The 14,001-nt window shown below is 40.5% G+C and overlaps 1 protein-coding gene and 1 long non-coding RNA gene across 3 annotated transcripts in view; both read right to left on the bottom strand.

Annotated features, from left to right (window-relative positions):
• The window catches only part of LOC111820850 (uncharacterized), a 78,115-nt gene extending 76,642 nt beyond the window's left edge, over positions 1-1,473 (bottom strand). For both annotated transcript variants that reach the window (XR_002824342.1, XR_002824343.1), the window contains exon 1: positions 493-1,473. This is a non-coding gene — a long non-coding RNA (uncharacterized LOC111820850). The remainder of the gene's footprint in view (positions 1-492) is intronic.
• The window catches only part of WWOX (WW domain containing oxidoreductase), a 1,054,678-nt gene that overhangs the window by 657,463 nt on the left and 383,214 nt on the right, over positions 1-14,001 (bottom strand). The window lies entirely within an intron of this gene.

Below are 14,001 nucleotides of genomic sequence, written 5' to 3'. Positions count from 1 at the left end.
ACACACACACACACATATATACATATATATATATACACATATATATACACAGATATAGATATGCTTCACTGGTTTTGCTCCTCTAGAGAACCAAGCCTAAGACAATCTGATAAATATTTTGTTTGAGGAAAAGGTAATTTAATAATAGATGAGAAGCTCCTTGATATGTCAATTTCAGAACAATCATTCACACTGCTATAAATGCAGCTCAAGATTTTAATATTCTGGGATATCTGCTTCACACGTGAAGGATGGCTGCTCTGATTTCATAAATGAGAAATGTATACAACTTTTTCATAAAACTTGTTTTTAAATATACAAAACAAACAAATAATGCAGTTAAAATTAAGATCAGTTTAAATTCATCACTCCTCAGGAGGAGGAAAAATGATTCCTAAGGAATCAGACCCATGTCTCCAGGAAGGTGCAAAATAGTCAACTCAGATAACAAAACACCAATAACGACAATGTTAATCTCAATCTTTTCCTTACACTGCTCCTCCACTCTTCTCAGCTGCACACGGAATAACACAGTTTGTCTTCAGCCTCGATGATGTATCCATTAACACCTCTCTTCTTGTAGCATTCAGACACCTTGAGATGAATTTTTGAATTATTTAAATGGAAGTAGCATTAGAAATCACTCATGTTTAAATTATACTAAATAAGTATTCTTTCACCTGGACTTTTGCCTGTGCATGTAGGAAGGACTCAGAGGAATACAGAAGACGGCACATGTGCAAAATGAAGAACAATGTTTTGGGAACAGAGGTGTACGAAGGAGCACAGGGTGCACGGCATTTTAAACATTTCTACATCCTAGTCGGAATTTCAGTGTCTACAGTTAGAAAGATTTTTCTAAAATGTTTCCAAATGTCCAGAAATCTCTAAACATCAGTTTAAAATGGATGGAAGTCCAGTCACAATAAATTGTGGAATATCCATACTACGGAATATTATGCAGCTATTAGAAGAAAGGAGTTAGCTCTTTATCTATTGACCTGGGGGGATGTCCATGGTGTACTGGCCAGGGAGATAAGCAAGCAAGGAGCAGAGTCCCGTGCATAAATAAGACATCCTTCTTGTGAAAGAAGACAGTAATTCCTCTCCATATTGGGCACAGATGTATGCGTACAGATGGAAGAGCCAGGAAAGGTGTGAGGGGCATCTGCTGGGCTCTCATCAGTGGGTCATAGAACAGCAGGAATGGCTTCAGGACTGTAGGAAGGAAGGGGAATGTCATGAACTGTGTTTGTTGCTGGTGGTGCAATGTTTAAATGTTCAGGTCAGCAGTTTGAACCCACTAGCCGCTCCACAGGGAAGAGACCTGGTGATCTGCTCCCATAAAGATCTGCAGCCTCGGAAACCCTGTAGGAGCAGTTCTACTCTGTCCTTTAGGGTCGCTATGAGTCAGAATCCACTCCATGGCACACAACACCAAAAACATTCTTTTGCATGGTTTTACTAACTGCAGTGAGCACAAGTTACTCTTTTAATATGTGAGAAAACTTTAATAAGACAGAGAAAGAGAAGAGAGGGAGGGCAGGGGAGGAGAAGGGAGGGGAGAGGAGAGGAGGGGTAGGGGAGGAGAAGGGAGGGGAGACAAGAGGAGGGGGAGGGGAGGGGTGGGGAGGGGAGCGAACCTAACAAAGCAAAAATTCCTGCTGGCCAATGATGGTTCCCCATCAGGAGTCTCCATCATTTGCCATGTTATTAAGATTTGAGAGTTTTAGTCCCCACCCTCCCCCACAATGGAATGTGCTGAGTTATTTGGAAGAGGACCCTTTGCCCTCTCGAAGCCACCTTTACAGAAGGAACTGTTGCTAAAGTGCTGAGCCTGCAGGCTTGGCCCCACAAGGAGCCCGAGCAGGTGCACAGACAGGTGTGGAAGGGAGCTGCAGCGGGTAGAGGCGTCGAGAACGTGATCAAACTGATGGAAGCTTTCCACCTCACCCTGGCGCCGGCCAGGTCTAGTCGGAGCTGGGTGTGTGGAGCCTGCATGGTCCATCAGAGGTTCTGAGCAAGTGCACAGGTGATATGCCAGTCACCCACCCTCCCCAGGTACTTCCAGGGAAATGATGCTAGGCCGGACAGATCATAAAGAAAACAATAATGAAATTGGGTTTTATCGTGTTGTTGCTTTCAAATACAATTATAATTCCTTTAAATCTAATAAGTGTTTATTGAGCCCTACTATGTGCCTAACCTTATGCCAAGAATGAAATTATAATATTTTAAACGACCCCCACACAATTTGAGGGTATTTTTTTTTGACTATAAAAGTGACAAATTCACTTCAGAAAATAGTGAACAATATTTTTTTATTGATGTGAAAATCATGTAACATAAAACTAACCCTGTTAAAGTGTACAATTCAGTGGAGTTTAGTACAGTCACAGTGTTGTGCAACTATCATTTCTATCAAGTTCCAAAATATTTCATCACCCCAAAAGGAGATCCCCCTCACCTATTAAAGAATCACTCTCCATTTTCCCATCCCCCCATTCCCACCCCCAGCCCCTGGCTTCTGTCTCTGTGAGTCTGCCTCTTCTGGATATTTCCTATAAATGGAGTAACATAGTATGTGACAGAAAAATATTTTTTAAGATGACAAAATTGCCTATAATTCCCCAAACACAGTCTGTGTCCATCTTGTTATGTGCTATATTCCCAGCACCAGCACAGTGAGGGGCACATAATAGATATTTAATCAATAGCTTTTGAAAGAAAGAAGGCAGGCAGGCAGGCAGATAATTTATACTAGCATTATTTATGCGTATCCATTTTCTATGCCTATATTCCTATATAACAAGGAAACTTCTCTGTACATACTGTTTTTTAAACTTCTTTTTTTCTACTTAATATTTCCCCAACACTAAATGCATTTTTTAAATGCATCAAAAAACCTTCGCTATATGGCCCTGAAACACTAACATGGTACATGTGGTATCAGAAGGACGCTGTTCTCAGCAGCGAGCACCCCAGGGGAAGGTGATGACGCTTTCTCTAAATTTTACCAGGGCAGCCCATGAGATTAGAGTCATTTTAACTTGTTACTTTTTAGTTCACTGCATTACTCTTTACCTCAGTACATGAGAACGAAACCAAACCCATTGCCATCAAGTTAATTCTGACTCATGGTGACCCTACAGGACAAAGTAGAACTGCCTTATATAGGGTTTCCAAAGCTGTAATCTTTACGGAAGCAGACTGCCACATCTTTCTCCCTCAGAGTGGCTGGTGAGTTTGAAACACCAACCTTTTGGTTGCAGCCGAGCGCTTTAATCACTGCACCACCAGGGCTCTTGAAGTACATGAGAGGGGGGAAATATATGTACATATATGCATGTGTGTGTACATATGTACGTATGTACATATATGCATATGATGTGTGCATATATGTATGTATGTGTATATGCATGTATACACACACACACACACACACACACACACACACACACACACACAGTTAAACTAATAGCGAAAACATGCCAAGGAGAGAGATTTCACGGGTCTAATAGTGAACTCACAAGCTGTTTTCAAGCAGTTGTACACACACACACTCAACTGCAGCTGTTGTACATAATTAATGTGCTAATTATACATAATTATCTAATTACTAAAGGAGGGAGTCAAAGCAAGTGCCGTAGTGAAGATATTAAAATCTGTTTCTTTTAGAATGCTCTGCACTATGTACCATCTTGCTGTTTCTGACAGTCTGACTTTTTGGTTACCTGAGGGCTCTGGAGAGAAAGAGAAGTCCTTACAAATATTTAAGCAATAGTATGGGCTGGAGGGTTTTGAGGTAATCTATTAACAGGATGGTTTTTAAAAATACTATATGGAGAGTAATATGTCACATAATTAATCTTTGCAATGCCGTGTGAATCAGGACTTGTAACAGGCTCATATGAGTAAAGATGGTTTCAGCACAAAGCTTCCCAATGAATGTTCCAAAGAAGGCTGGTGTCACAAATGATAAAAGAAACAAAGAAAGAGGTGGGAGAAAAGTGGTCATGTAAGTTTGGAAAACACTGTTTTTCTATCCCTGGATGTTCTACATAGGCTGGCATCCTTAAACATAAACTAAAACAAAATGGGGGTGGTAAGAGGTGATGTAAGTCTGTAATACGCTATTATTCTCCCTCTTAGAGAGTTATAAAAGATATTTGCATACAAAAGGCTCTGATAACTACTGTATTTCTGAAATAGTTACGACCCACAGAATCTTCTTTTTTTTAATCTAATTACATGCATCTATAAATATCTTTGGCAATTCATATTTGAGGCCAGGCTACTATTTCACTACCTCCACTGGATCACTGATTCATCATAAAGTGAAGCTTTATTTGATTTGACCCCAAGGTCCCTGCCCAAAAGGAACCACCTTATAATAATACATTTGAGACCCTAAAGCAAAACTTGTCCCTTGGATGAGCTTCAAAAAGTGTCATTTTCCACTGATGGCTCTTCTTATAAACATTCCCACCAGGGCTGTGGATGCACTGCCTTGACATTTATTTTGTATGACCAAATAATTAAATCTTTTATCAATTGTCACCCACAGTATTTCTTTATAATGCTTAAGCCACTACAAATTAATTCCACATCCGAAAAGAACAAACTTTTACTTAATGTAGATTTCATAAATTACCATCTCTGGAATATAATTTGTTGTCTTAATTTGTTGGCTCATTCCCTGTCTCCTTCCAAAAGTGACTCAAGGCACTTTTTTTTTTTTTTTTTTAATGCTATCATCAAAATTCAATGGCCTGTGACAAAAGGAAGGAATGAAAACACAAACCGGTCAGATCCTCCAAAGGTACATCTTCATTACTTTTACTATTTAACTTTAACTTTTAATCTTGGGCCATAAAAACTGTCCTAATAAAAAATCCATAAATATCTCCTGAATGTGCAAAGCAGCAACTTTGATGACTCGTGAGCATATGCTGGGCTGGTCTCACCAGTGGGCCCTACTTAGGACCTGAGACTGCCTGAGAAGCGAGATCAAGCAGGATGTAGATGTAGATTCTTCCAGATAAGTTAGTCCCAAATAGACACTACATTCAGAGGTGAAGGGCACTGTTTCTGTTTCCACTTTTAAACTTCATTTCAAAGGAATAGGAAAACATCCTTCATGCACTTACAAGCCAATTGGGCAGATTTTGCTACCTCTAGAGCAAGCACTGTGAAAAATTAACTATACACCATGTATATATAATGTCAAGGATTCCTAGCGGTGCAGTGGTTAAGCACTCAGCTTCTAACCGAAAGGTTGGCGGTTTGAACCAGGACTTCGAACCAGCTAGTCCCAGTTCAAACCCCTGCTGAGAATTTGCAGGTTCCAAGGTGATGTTAATAACTTTGGCTAGGGATCAATTCTGAGAACCACTAGTAGAGTGAGCAGCGGTTCTCAAAATTTATTACATATAAGAATCACCTGGGGATCTTGTTAAAATGTAGATTCTGATTCAGTATATCTGGTGGAAATGCAAATTCTTAGCACGCATTCAAACCAGAATGAACCAGTTCAAAGCCCTAGTTTGAACCCACCAGCAGTTCTTCAGGAGAAAAGACCTGGTGATCTGCTTCCGTAAAGATTCCAGACTAGGAAACCCCATGGGATAGTTCTACTCTGTCACATGGGTTCTGTGAGTTGGAATCAACTCGATGGCACACAACAACAACACATATATAATGTCATGATAGCCTGGGACGTGGGTCTCACTGAAGATCTGCCTAGAAATCCCTCATCCAGTGTTACTTTGCACATAGTAGGGACCCAGTTCATATTTGCTAAATGAACAAACAAATGTACTACATTTGAGAGTATTGTGCTTTTAAATTCCGTTTCTAATCATGTATTGAATTCCGAGTGAATACAATTGCCCAAGAAATAATCTCAAATTATAAAATGAGTTTTGTTGAATGCGTTTAATTCAACTGAACAACACATTTTTAAAATTAGAAACACTCAAAATTCAACAATTATTTTTCCCTCAAACCTTTTTCAAATTAAATCCTGAAAACAAATATACTTTTAAAATTATACTATCATCATCACAGTGCACTTCTGTATGGGCAATACATAAGGATAATGGCTTTTATAATGTGATGCATAAATGCAAGTTTACAGGAACCAACAATTTATAATATTAAATATTGGGATTTTTTTCCCCCACTTATATGGCTTTTTGCTTTTCTGTAATACACTATTCTGCGGGAACACTATAGGGCTGTGATACTTGATTACACTATCTTGATTACCATTATCTTTCTAGCTTTCTTAAATTAGATGCAAGTTGAATTTCTAAGTTTAGAGTCTTGGATAGAATACTCTGTGTTTGAAGCCAATGTTTCTAAAACTCTTTATTTCACATGCCCAGCAAGTTTTATACAACTTCTTTTCATATGTAAAGTGGATCTATGTGATCCTATCTCACACATTCAGTGGGAAGAATGTGTAAAGAGAAGAAGCTGCGTGTTTTAGCACTAAACGAATAATCTGTCATAAACAGCATGCTGTATTTAATATTCAGATCAAGACATCTCTGTCTCATTCCAGCAGACCCTCCTGACAAAAGCCATCCCACGTCTGCCAGGAGTATCGAGTCCAGCTGAGGACAAATTTCAAGATGAACCTGAAATCAATCTGCCATCAAATTTTCATGCCTCTCTCAGACTATCTGTGGCATTTTAATTACAAGCATCCTAGGCGGGGGGTAGTACAGATATTGACACTTAGCTCCTACAATAAACTTTATTGGCAACCTCTGTCTGAATGCAGTACTCAACTAGAATAACAACAAATATATGAGGATATGTAAGTGGGGAGGTACTGTAATCATTCTGAAACCATTTTGTTCAAAGGGCCTGGGCATTTCTTAAGCAACAAGCTTGAGAGAGAGAACTCCTGGCACTCAGAAGTACAAATGACCTTCATATTAGACATGCTTGTAAATCATAGAATCTTGCAAGGTCCCTGGGTCCTTTTCTACAGGGTTGCACTGTGCCGTCTTGTTCCTTTTGTGTTTCTGGTTGGGTATTTCCAACGAACATCATTTCAGAGCTCTCAAAAGATTTCAAATCCTTCTTGAAGGGCCAGGGTGTGTGGACAGAAGGCATCTCTATAAACTTCACTAAACAGCTTGATTTAAGGGGACAGAAACAGTCACTGATCGTATTGACAGACAATGTGAGTGTTGGGGATGGGGGTAACGAGCTGCCTTTACATTAAGTACAGCTGTCTCCTGCCTTTTCCTGAGTTTTGTACAGGCTGTTGGAAGGACTGTAAATATGAAGAGAAATAGGAAAACCTGCCATTTGCTAGCCATGAGGGATTTTTGCTCTTTGAAAAGTAACATCCCAGGGCAACACACATGCAGTTTTAACCAGGCACCCTGAGCAGCCCATTAAGCTGAAGCTGCTGTTGGACAAGCTGCACTGGCGCAAGGCATCTTGCTCCCTCCAATGGTGATAAGGGATGAAAACAATCCCTACAATAACCACCATCTTTGTGGCACTGGAGCAGGCCCACTGTATAGGCCATCTCAAGGAATCCGCAAACATTCTGGCAAGCTGTAGCTGACTGCAGCGAGCCCAGCGTGCTGGAAAGTGTTAACAACTAGCTCTCTAAAAACAAAAGCATACATCTAAATATCCATAATAGGATTATTACAAATTTTATTTATGTTAAGAATGTGTGCCCAATTTCCCTTAGAAGCAAGGATGGTGAGATTTCATTTTGTTTACTTTGGACACGCCAGTAGAAGGGACTGATCGCTGGAGAAGGACATCATGTTTGGTAGTGGGTCAGTGAAAAAGAGGGAGACCCTTGATGAGACGAACAGAAACAGTGGCTGCAACAACAGGCTCAAACATAGCACCAGTTGTGAGGATGGCAAAGGACTAAGCAATGTTTCATTCTGTTATACATAAGGCCTCCACGAGTCGGAGATGATTCGACGGCACCAAACAACAAAAGTACGCAATTTAAAAATAAAAAAGATGCGACTTCCTTTATTATAAATTCCATGGAGTCAGTTGATTCTCACCAAGTGCTTTCATTGATTTTTGCCGAACTCTCGAATCCGTAGCCAAGTTACGGTTGCAAATGATGAACAAGTGAGGCTCCCCTGAAAATATTGGTTGGTATTTTTGTTTAAGTTAACCAGTAAGATGAAAGGGAAACAATGAAGACAGACATATGTTGAAACTCCATTCATTCATCAATGATGTGAGCAACCTCTTTGCTGAATTGGATAGTAGTTTTGAATATACTGAAAAACAATTTCCTCAGTTGTACTAGCCACAATGTAACAACTACAGACATGATACTCAAATTTACGCTGCATTATTAACATTTTCTCAATCATTTTCTTAAGTCAAGACAATAATCAAAACAATCAAGTCCTGATTTGTAGCACTTGCCTATTTTCATTGTGTAAATACTACCGTGGCTGATTTCAAGTTACCAACATGATGTCACTAGCTGCAGAGTTGGGAAGAGATGTGCAATCAGTCACACACTACTCTAGAATATTTCTACCACACAGATACAATAAACCTAGATAACCTCAAAAACCCATTGACATCAAGTTGATGCCAACTCAGAGCGACCCTGCAGGACAGAGTAGAACTACCCCACAGGGTTTCCAAGGCTGTAATGTTTATGGAAGCAGACTGCCACATCTTTCTCCTGCAGAGGGGCTGTTGGGTTCCAACCGCTGACCTTTAGGTTACCAGCTGAATGCTTAACCACTGTGACACCAGGGCTCCTTTAGATAACCTCAAAAGCATAGATAATAGCCAAACGCAGTAAAATGATTACGGAGTACTGAGTTTTAAGTGTTTAATACCTTTGTTTTTAATGTAATTCATTTAATTTTATTTAATTTATTGTTTAAAAAAGACAATTATAACAAATTAGAGAGGAAAAAAAAATTCCATTCCTATTAAGCACGCCAAATTTTTATTTAATTTATTGTAAGTTTACATAATTTAAATTTTAATAATATTTGTATTTATCAACTGGGTCACAAAATTTCTGCCAGCTTCGGCACAACACAGGTCAACATACAGGAAGGGCTTCACTACACACTGGAAAATGGTGCCAACTGTGCAAGGGCATGCACAACACACACACACACACACACACACACACCTCCTGCTGATGAAATCCCCTCGCTGTTCCTAGAGCAGGAGATAATTAAATACCTGGCTTCATGAAAAGAGTCGGTAGGTGTGACAAAGACAAAGGAAAAAGGAAACAGCATTCACCCCCTCCAACCAGGGGAACCACAGCAACTGGACTGGCTGCACGGAAACAGTGTGCAGAGAGCTACAGACATGGCTCGCTGTCAGCATCCCCACGCCAATGTCTATCTCCTTTGCCAGGACCACGAGCTCTTCTCCTGCTCATTTGAAACAGAGGGCACAGTCCACTTTCAATTACTTCTTAGAGATAAGCAACATTACTACATCCTGAATATTGCTGTGGTTTCTGATGCAAAATGGATTTGAGGAATAAAAGCTGGGATGAGGCAGGTGAGAAGTCTAGAAAACACACTCCCCCTGACGCCAAGGCGAGGTGAGCTAACCCTGTTTTAGGGAACAATTAGTTGTGCCCTGCAGTCTAAACAGGTGAGAATTCAGAGCCTTTAAGTGGGGTGCAGCTCAGCTCCTTCAGCTGTGGGGAGCAGTGTCAGCTCACACAGCAGGAAAGTGTTTCCTCCCCCACGATATTATAATTCCAATGTGTCCCGGAGAGTGAAGCACACATATCAAGAAGCATCATTCCGATTTGGCTGGAGACGGCACCACGGCGTTTCAAAGGCGGGCGACGGTGTATGCATGACGTTGATGCTACACGCCTGTCTCCTCAAGGGCCAGACACCTAACATGCCGTGTGTGGGCGTCTCTGCATGTATTTTCAAAACATAAAAACACAGACAGCTTTTTATGGACAAACCAGACTAGAAGTATTCCAAAGTGTTCCCTAGAAATGCCAGAGCTGTAAAATATCTGTGAGACATAAAGTACAATATCCTATCACTTGTCCGTAACAAGATTTGTCTGTTTCCTCTTTGCTTTTTATTTTTATCCCTGAGGGTCAGTTTGCTTAAAATCAACAGTGATATTTCCTAGGCACGATTTACATTTCAAATTTGAAATCTAATTATGGTGCTTAGCCAGAAAAAAAAATTACATTCATATTTATTTATATTTATATATTACTGTTAATCTTGTCTTTAAAAAACAGTTAACGCCCAGAAATCATTCCTGGTCTCTCTCCTCAGTACACTCCTGCCTATTCCTCCTTAGCTAAATATGAGAGCATGCCCTCAGCACTATCAATGCCTAGCACTTTATTCAAGATAATGTTGCCCTTGCTAGAAAGATCTTGCCCCTCCAGTGTTTACAACAGCAGCACAGATTAGAGGGACCTGAGTCGGAAAGAGACTGGCTTAGCATAAGGCAGGCCCTGGGTAGGTGATGATTTAGACACAGAAATGCTAAGGAGGACCCACATTCTGATGCTCCTCCCAACTACAGCATCAGGGGTAGCACTGGGTCCTGGTCTGGGACACGCGCAGGGAAGGGCATATCTGCTCTCTCTCCCTTGCCGATGAACATTTGGCTGGGCAGAAATATTTTTGGAGGATCTATACATACCTTCTGGGGGGTAGCAGGAATAAAGAAAGAGTGAGCTCAGACTCTTTCTCCTTCCTTTTTCAAGTTTCCTTCTTTTCTTTTTTAGGGTAAAATAAAATGTTAAGTGCACATGATCGCTACTCTTCATTTTATAGAGTGGCTAAGTCACTGACCAGATTCGCTTTGGAGGCAAAAGCGATACAGAATGTCAGAATGTGCCAAGATCACGCTTGGGCACTGGGCCAGGAGAGCACAGCCTTGTGTCTATGTGCAAAGCAGGGAGGCCAAGTTATGTTTGGGAGACGCCTCCTATCTCTGATGTCGTTTCTTCACATCTGCAGAAGTCACTGCACAGAAACTTCACTTCTGGCCCCTCTCTCACTATGCACCCCCTGCTCTGAAAAGTGAGTATCTGTTCGGTCTGACCAAGCTGCCCGCCACCCAGCAGAAAGCCTAGCAGTGTATAGGGTCTGGAAGGGACTAACCGGGGGTGGCTTTCCTTCCCTCTGGATCATTTCTCTCTCCTGGAGCTCAGCCAAGGAAATGTGGTTTGCTGAGCCAACCCCGTGCTTCTCTCTCCAAATCACATTGCTCACGATTAGGGAGAGAAAGGCCGAATCTTCCCTCCGAGGCCCTGGAGTCCTCTCCACCCACTCTCGATAAAAAATCAGTTCATCTGGGTAATTTTTAAAGCCGAGCACTTGGGCCAGCTGGAACTAGCTGCCTCTTCCTGGCCAAATGCTTGGGGTTTCTTCCAGCCTCAAGCCTACGTGCTCACTGTGCTAGCGAGAGCCCAGGGACGTGGCCAGGACTGGGAACCAGGGAGTTGCTAACCAGACTTCCCAGCAACTTCCCAAGTTTCGAGCAAGCAAGGATCCTTATTTTTTTGGTGAGGCTGCTTGGCCCCAATAGGCAGGTCACACTGAACACTGCAGTCAAGCATTCTAGTTCTCAGAAACCCAGGAGGAGCTGGGTATCCGGCATTGGACCAGGCTCTCTGGCTACCCAGGCCAAATCCATGTCCTTTCCCTTAAAAGAGGAAGATGATATTCACGGGGAAATGGATTGGCTTCAGTTGTTTTGGGCTCCTCCAGCTCAGGAGTGACCAGAGAGCTACTGAGAGGGCCTGGTGGACCCTGGCTTTATTCTAGAAACTAGGCTAGTTAACTAAGGTATGGTCCAGCCAGACACTGCCTTGGACTCCTGGCAAGTATGCTAACTTGGTATGAAATAATATAAACAGAAAAGAACAATATTCTCTGCTTTCTCACTCCAGGCATCATAGAGGCTGGGAATGAGTATTCATTTGGGATGGGCTGAATGCTTTCAAAAATAAATTCTGTGTATTTAAAAGATCTTTAGATTTGAAGTTCTGAAGAGTGGGGGCTGCCCAGTGCAAATATTCCAAATGGCACCTATTGTACTTGTGCGGGAGGTGGCTTAAAAACATTTAGGAACAAGAAGAGCCCTTTTACAGAGAGGAAGAAATTGTGTAAAATATACTATCTCCTATCTGGTGCATAAACATATACATAAGCATATATAAAAACACATACATTTATACCTTCCTATTCTGGGGGCCTGTAACTCTTCCTAGTCATTACTCATATTAATTAATGTGTGTTTGGTTTCTAAACTGCTCAGCTTAAGAACTCGAGTGGAGATATTCTAAAAAGTAAATAATTCAGCTGTGACCACCAGAAGGGGCCCCAAGCACAACTTGCAGACTCTGTATTAGGCTGCAGATGGGAAGGTTTTATGTGTCGGGGGCACCCCTCCAAGCCCCTGACAAGCCTCACTTGTGCTATTTGGAAACTGGAATTAATTCTTCCACCCTCCCGGATTCACAGAGATGTTTTGAGGATGAGCCGAATCATGTTTCATAAATTCTGGGTGCTAGGAGAAAAAAGATAGTATTACATAAACACTGTCATCAATATTCCCACTTCTGGGATTAGCAAGTCCTTTAAGCATTTATAAAACAACAAAGCGGCAAAGCTCTCTCTCTGTGCCAGTTAAGTCTGGGAAGAAAACTGTGAGAAGAAACTGTGAGAAATTCTAGAAAATTTGTACAGAGATGCTTAAATATCTAAAGTGGAGGAATGCATTCATGAGAGAACAACTTTGCTGATTAATTTTGGTTGATAAAATAATTTAATTAACATATGTGAATCTTAGTGAGCACCTTTCTCATAAGGATCTTCTCTAAGAGGAAAAAAAAAATCTTCTTTAGTTAACTATTTTTAAACTTTTCTACCCTCATGAGGGATACTTAACTCTATAGATTTGCCAGAGAGCAATTTCCTAATACATCCCAGAGAATATATGATTTCATTTTTCCACAGATGCATTCTATACACCTGGTATTTGGGTTATTAACAACCATGCCTAGTTTTGTAATTTCTAGCTTTATATCTTTAAAGTCATTAAAACTTAATAGGAGAATTAATCGTAAAGGAAATCTATCAAACACAGTTGCCAAGCACTTTTTTCCCCCGACTGACATCTTTGAAATGCATTTCAATGTTATTTATTTCATCACACCCAGGGAATAAAAAAAAACATAACTTGCAGCTTCCTAGTTCAGAGAAAGCATAAAAATGTGATTTACTATTTATTGTACAGTGAAGCACATGCATATTATATACTGCATGTTAATCTTCAACTGGCTAAGTTTAGCAAATTTGACAACACTACTGTTTGCTAGTGAGGAAAAAGAATCGACATCTGTTCTCTTCCAGATATGATTCCTTCTTGGAAGGACTCAGAAATATGCCCAGCCCTTCTATTTTCTGGGTAAACTGATAGAATGCAGGCCGTTTAAACGGACAGTCAAACCACAATGCCCCCTGGTGGTGAAATAATGCATAAACAAATGTAATTTTTTCCGCACCTTGTGAATATTTTTTAAGAGAAACCTAATTTTTAATGAAGTGGAAATTTTTCTTCATTTTTAAAAATGCAAATACAAAGAGTGTGGCATGTTGATGGTGCTTTTATATGGAAAATAAAGAGTCATTTTGCTGTTAGTAAAATTAAAGCCAAAAAAACCACCTTGATCGAACATTTTTTTTACAATAAAGAATTATATTTTAATTCCACACTGTAGACCTGGAGTATGGTGAAAAAATGGAATTGCTGCATATATATTTTTTAACTAATTTTACAAAAGTGAAACAGTCAGCAGATACTTTCAAGTGGACCTGAGGGTTCTGTTAGCTTATTTTTATTTCGTTAAAACGGGATGAGGGCAGATTGCAGATTTTACCATTGGACTAAGGACTCCATCTTCCCATCGGGCTCTCAGCAGGCACCTCTGATAAGCAGCTTAAAGGGAATTTCCTC

The sequence above is a fragment of the Trichechus manatus genome, unplaced genomic scaffold (genome assembly GCF_000243295.1).
Source record: "Trichechus manatus latirostris isolate Lorelei unplaced genomic scaffold, TriManLat1.0 scaffold00053, whole genome shotgun sequence".
Lineage (NCBI taxonomy): Eukaryota > Metazoa > Chordata > Mammalia > Sirenia > Trichechidae > Trichechus > Trichechus manatus.
This window is presented reverse-complemented; position numbering and strand designations above follow the sequence as displayed.